Raw genomic sequence first — 6,466 nt, 5'->3', positions numbered from 1 at the left:
TTTCTTAATGATATTGTGTGTGTTGTTTGTCCATGTTAAGTCATTTGTGATGTGAACACCAAGGTATTTAAAGCACTCTACCCTCTCAACAGGTTGTTTACAGATGGAAAGTGGAGTGTAGTTTCCCCTCTTTTTCTGAAAGTCCACCACCATTTCCTTAGTCTTGCTTACGTTTGGGGAGAGCACTGGTTGATTACTTCCCCCATCAACCAAATAAATGAATTTAACACAAAAAACACAAAGCATCAAAATAATACAAAACATCTAAAGGCAAGAAGAGCCGATCAGAATTACTTCAAAGTGCACGTCAAAACTACTTGAGATTGCACATAACTCACACTGTTGCAGCAAACACAGTATAGGACAGTGGTTCCCAACCTTTTTTTTTGGTGAAGCACCCTTTCAATTCATGAAAAAATTCAAGGCACCCCAAACTAACAAGCCGCAACATGGCATTGCATCCGATACCGCACAAGCTTAGAAAAGTAACACATTTGGAGACGTCACACAACCTACGTTCGAAATTGCAGCTTACTCGGGCGACCTAAATTAACTTAATTGTGTGTAAATGACAGACAAAAGATTCCACTGAAGTATTAATTTTTTAATCAATTATTAATTTATTCATTTAGACAAATATGTATAATAGTACATCATTTATTTATCAGCCACGACTCTGCGGCACCCCTTAGGGGGGCCTGTGGCACCCCAGGGGGCCACGGTACCCTGGTTGAGTAAAACAGGTATATATAGGACTTGTGGACTTGTGGCATGTCAGGTCTAAATGTATTTCATTGTTTTGCATGAAAAATGGAAATGAAATGATTTGATCATAAACAGTAGCAGTAGGCCCGCTACACCCTTAAAAATGATGGGTTGAAAATAACCCAATTCTTACTACCGTGCTGGGTAACTATTGGACCAACCTCGCATTGGGTTGTATTTATACAATGAATTGGGTTATGAATTTCAACCCAACAGGTTGAGTAAAACAATTAACTCAAATGTGGGGTTATTTCTAACCAAACCGTTATATTGAATGTACTTCATTGTTGGGTTATTACATCATATACTATATATGGGTTATACAGCCCCAATATTCTGTTTGAAATTACTTAATTATGAAGTTAAATTTACCCAATAAATGTATCACTTATTATATGTGACACAGACTGTGTAAAATAAGCACACCAGTTTGTGCAATACATTGATTTTATTGTCCCATTTTGTTTTCACACTTTTCAACAAAGATGATTGCATTTAAATATAAAATAGAGCAATATAACAGACATGTTATCATACAGTCAAAAAAGGCAGGAAGGGATATTATTCAAAAACATGGACAAAAAAATGGAAAAATTATAGGGTAACAACACACTGGGAAACAGTTTCAAGCTTTGCACATTATGGTTTCACATTATGGAAAACTCATTATTTACTAATATAGAAAAATAATATAGCCTACTTTTTCAATATACATTTTCAAAGTTTACAAAGAAGACCCATGTTGAAAGTGAAGGGCATTATGCCTTCAAGTTGTTTCTATGAGCACATTTTTACTTGGGAATAGAATGGGGAAAGGTTATATGAGAACCTCAATGTTGATACAGAGATAAATAAATGTGTTTGTAAGACTGCTTTGTGACAGTACCTAAACACTAGATACAACCAAATAGCTGAGGTCATTGTAGTGTCACTATGAATTTGCTGCAGTGTATTGGTGTAAACCAGGGGTGGGGAACCTATGTCTGGAGGGCCGTTTGCGGCCCTTGAGGCCGTTTTATCCAGCCCCTGAGACAATTTTAATATTATGCAGCTTCATATGAAATATGGCATATTTTGTAAAAGAAACATTTGCAATACAATGAAAGTTATATTCAGGGGACATATAGAAGTTAAGGTCTGTTTTAAAGTGGCTGCATTCCATATAGGCCTAGAGTGCAGGGGGAAATCCTAGTTTGTGTTAATTGTACGGCCCTCGGAGGACTTTCACGGCCCTCAGAGTAATTTGAAGTGGCCCTTCAAATGAAAAAGGTTCCCCACCCCTGGTGTGCACTTACAATAATACACAGTGTTTCCAAAACAAATGTGTAGAGCAGTACATTCTGTGTAGAATTTGCAATAAAATCTTAGCTGGGTTCCCTTTTAAAGGACTGTGCGCATTGAAGCTGGCATTGCTGCTTCCGCCTCCTGGGTACAGAAGCCTCATCAAAACTCTCTCGGCCTCTGAATGAAAAGAAAAACACACATGCGACATTTAGTTTCAAAGTTATAACATGATGATGACATTGCAAGACACAGGTCAGACCATCTGTGAAATAAATGGCTAAATAAGAAAATGTTAGCTAGTAAAAAAAAGTGTTGGCCATTAAAAACAAATATCAGAAAACAAAAATGCTTCTGATATGAGGATCCAATTGAAGGAGGTCAAATCACTAGCAATGAAACTCAATTTGGTCAAGGCACTAGTGGTAGCCAAACTATTGCAACACAGACAAAACAGTGACTTACCCACAGTAGGCTAGTGCTGCACAATGAAGAATGCCTCCTTTCTTTCAGCAACATCCAAGCAAATAGCCTAAAAAATGGTAAGAAACACATTTGAAATTATTCTAACTGAATAATAGGCCGCATCCATTTAGTTGCAGCAAAATATATTTTTAAGTAGGCTATGCTCATCACATTACACCAAGGAGGTCAATCATTGCATTACACCAATGTCAATACATTCTTTTTCTTTGAAAAGCACCGTATTCGCTTTGGCCTGCCCACACCGAAAACTATAAATAGGACCTACTGCTCACGTCAGTCAGTCGGTGCACTGCACTGCAACAGGTGACAGCTCTGTTCAGTCCTGGACGTCTCCTTCCTTTTTTTCATAGCTGCAATCATATAGCAAATAGAAAGCCACATTGTTGTTAAACCAGAGGTAGTAGCTATACCATGCTCGCTGACATACAGTGTTAACCGTCCTGGCATGTCTGTCGAAGCCCACTTCGCGGACGTCCAGGCTTATCTGAAAAGCTAGTTCTAAAACCACACAGACTAGCTGCCTGCAATCAGCCATGAACTAGCCTACCAGCCTACCTTGAGCAGAGCTGCAGATGCCAGCGGCAATAGTCCAACTGAATAGGGATACACGGCACGTCCATATTTTCCGTTGTTGTTATTATTAATTTCTCTAACTTGCGCTGATTTGTGCTACTTATTCCACGCGGACTCGCGGCAGAGAGTTGATAATATTTGCCCGCCGAGAGACCAACTTCAGTGCGGCCAGTTATTTGTGTCGAGAGTTACCGTGGAAACCAAAAGACGGTTGGACACAGATTGAAGTTACAGGCGAGTTTCGTGAAATCAAAATTCATCCCATATGGTTTCGAGACGAGATTCATTCCAATATTTCTTATGATTAGATTAGTTGACTCCATTTCCATTGGTTTAGGTCATTGAGAGTAACCAACGGTTTAGGTTTGTAGAGACTACTTGGGCAACGGTCTTCTTATTCTATGGGTTCATACCTCTCATAGATCGATCGTATGGAAGATAAGGAATGCGTTGGATGAACGAATGGCTATCACATATCTATCAGCTTTAGGCAGTTAATTAAAGTTAGCTGGAGACAAAACAGTAAAAACACATTACAAACCTGTATTCCTGTTGAAGACTCCGGTCAGCTCACTTCTTCCAGGGCGGGCAGGCAGAAAGAACGTTATCTGCAGGGAACTCTGATTTCAAACGTAGCAGGGCAACACAGTGTTGGGTACAATAAACCAGTGAGTTGGGTTATTGTGTAACCTAACTAATAACCCAATCAGTAGAGTAGCATAGATGTTCCCCACTGTACCAATATTGAGTTAGAGTAACCCAACACTGCATTAGAATAACCCAACACGTTTACCCAACAGCTCTTACTCAGCACTTGGGTTGACAAAACAACCCAGCGTTTCTTAGTGTGTACTTTGTTTCAAATACGACTGGCAAAGCGGAACATGGAAAGTGGTGTGGCGATGTAATGAAAAGTAGTCTACAAGTCGAAAAGTGATGAAGGCACTTGCGTGGAGGGCCCTGAACGGTATGGCCAGTGTATGGAACTCCAATCCTTCCCGTCCAATCAAACTCAACTTCTTCTACGTGACAGAAGAGTCCGTCCTCCTCTATGGCAGTGAATGCTGGACCCTGAAACCAACCCTAGAGAAGTCCCTTGATGGGTGCTACACCAGGATGCTGAGTGCAGTGCTTAACATCAGTGAGTACACATGTAAACAACAAACTCCTATATGAGGGACAACCAAGGGTGAGCGACAAGATTGCTGTAAGGAGAATGAGACTCGCAGGACATTGCCAAAGGCACCAGAACTGCCAGCCAGCAAACTGGTGCTATGCGGGAACCATCACATGGGTGCCGGTTAAGAGGACGTCCCACACTTTGTGGACATACTCAAGAAGGACGCCGGAGCCCAGAGTACCAGCGAACTGAAAAGATGTATGGAGAATCGGGATGACTGGAAGCAACGATGGAAGGCTCATCTGAGGACGACCTAGAGAGGAGATTGTGTGTAGAATACATGCATGTTTTTTTACGTGCAATTAAAATTTGTTTACCATCACACATGCTTGGAGCCATCTGAATGCAAATTTATTTATCTTGGTCTACTCAGACCACACAACATGGTTCCAGTGATCCATATCCTTTGTCTTTTCATCTCCTGAGATCAAGATAAACAAATTAGCTTTAGATGGTGTCAAGCATGTGTGCTGGTAAACAAGTGAGTTTCACAAAAAAGTGGGACTGACATGGTTTGGAGATGAATGGATGCCGTCAACATTGGTAATCTGAATTACACCTAAAAATAAACATGCATTTCAACACGCACTGTGACTACTGAAGCAAATCACGATAATCTCCATACGATTTCATTCAAATCTCACACCAGTCTATTTAAGCTGGATGCAGACTCAAAATGTTAAAGTTCAATGTAAAGAAAGGTTGAAACGCACAACGATGACCTCCCTTTTAATTCATTTTCATTTCGAGACAATTCGGGCCAAATCTGCAAAAATGTGAGGGTTGTACTCACTTCTGAGACATACTGTACAGTGAAATACTAGCTTCCAACACACTACAAGGGTCTGCACTGTATATGATACAGTGTATGCATATTCAGTATTTATATTTAGATAGGTACAATTGCTCAAAAATTATCTAATTATATCTAAAAATTCAGAACAACATTAGCTGGTCAATTGGTTGTAAACACAACGTAGCTTACACTAACCAAGAATCACTATAAAACTAAATTAACCCTTGTAAAGTGTTAGTATTTAAGTTACAGAGAAGGTGTTCAGGTCATTTTGACCTGGGCATACAGAAAAATAATTTTAAAAGGGAAAAAGCATACAGTAGCTTATATTAACCCTCATGTTCCTGCCATCCTGCCCATGAATTTAAGTGTATGTATCTTTTTTAGGGTGACAGATACAGAGAGAGAAATAAAAGGAGACTCTGCAGAAAGTACAGTAGAACATACATACAGTAGAAAATGATAAAATAAAATGAAATAAAATAAAACCTACATACAGTATCCTATATACATACAGTATATAGAAAAGTTAACCTACAGAAAAGTTAACCTCTCACAATTCTGAAAACTACCAGTACAATTGCTGCAATTGCAAGCATACCGCAGTTCGGAATTCCTCCCTGTTGTCCTCCTCCTCCATTATCTCTGTTGGTTCTCTCTTTTCTTCTCTGAATATACCTGTTTGTTCTTTCGGCCCATTCTCTTGCTGTCTTTCGTGCCATACCTGCGTTTGCTCTCAATAGTACTTCCATTTTTTCTCTGATGGCTGTCTCAGCCTCCATAAACATCTCATTAGTGTAGTAGCCTCCTCCATTCCTCCGCACCATTGCGTTGATCTTCTCTAGCAGCTCTCTGACCTGAGAGGGATCCTCGTCTCTGTTGTTGAAGACGTGGTATCCTCCACCACACCGGTTTATGAAAGCACTGAGATGTGGATGTTGATCAATTACATCATATATGGAGACTCTATCTGCCATCAGGTCATCTCCATGGGTGAACAGGACGAGGGTGTAATCTAGCGCCTCCTCCCCAAACATCCTCTGAATATCATCTCTGGGCAATGCAGCCTCTGCCAAGTTGTTTAGTGGAACAACAAATAGGAATGCATGCGGTCCGGGTGCACCAAAAGAGATGCATCTGGTCATCTCAGCAGTGTTGGGCCTTAAGTCACCTGGAGTATCGACCACAGCTACTGGCCAACCTTCAAACTCTCCTCTTTCCTTAATGCAGTTCAGTGTCACAGGGGGAGAGGCAAATCTTGGTTCAAAAGCCCTCCACTGCAAGATGGTGTTTCCTGTTGCACTCTTCCCAGATCCACTTTGACCAATAAGAACGATCCTTATTTCCTCTGGACCTGCTGGAGGATTAAAAAAAAATAATCTTAA

The 6,466-nt window shown here is 40.4% G+C and overlaps 1 long non-coding RNA gene across 1 annotated transcript; it reads right to left on the bottom strand.

Annotated features, from left to right (window-relative positions):
• Positions 1 to 1,426: 1,426 nt before the first annotated feature.
• LOC134445046 (uncharacterized) lies at positions 1,427 to 3,900 on the bottom strand. Its single transcript, XR_010034172.1, has 3 exons — positions 2,805 to 3,900; positions 2,512 to 2,578; positions 1,427 to 2,226 (listed from the first exon to the last, which is right to left on the bottom strand). It is a non-coding gene; the product is annotated as an uncharacterized LOC134445046 (long non-coding RNA).
• Between the last annotated feature and the right edge of the window lie 2,566 nt (positions 3,901 to 6,466).

The sequence above is a fragment of the Engraulis encrasicolus genome, unplaced genomic scaffold, assembly GCF_034702125.1.
Source record: "Engraulis encrasicolus isolate BLACKSEA-1 unplaced genomic scaffold, IST_EnEncr_1.0 scaffold_94_np1212, whole genome shotgun sequence".
NCBI lineage: Eukaryota > Metazoa > Chordata > Actinopteri > Clupeiformes > Engraulidae > Engraulis > Engraulis encrasicolus.
Note: the sequence above shows the minus strand (reverse complement) of the source record. Positions and strands in the feature narration are given on the sequence as shown.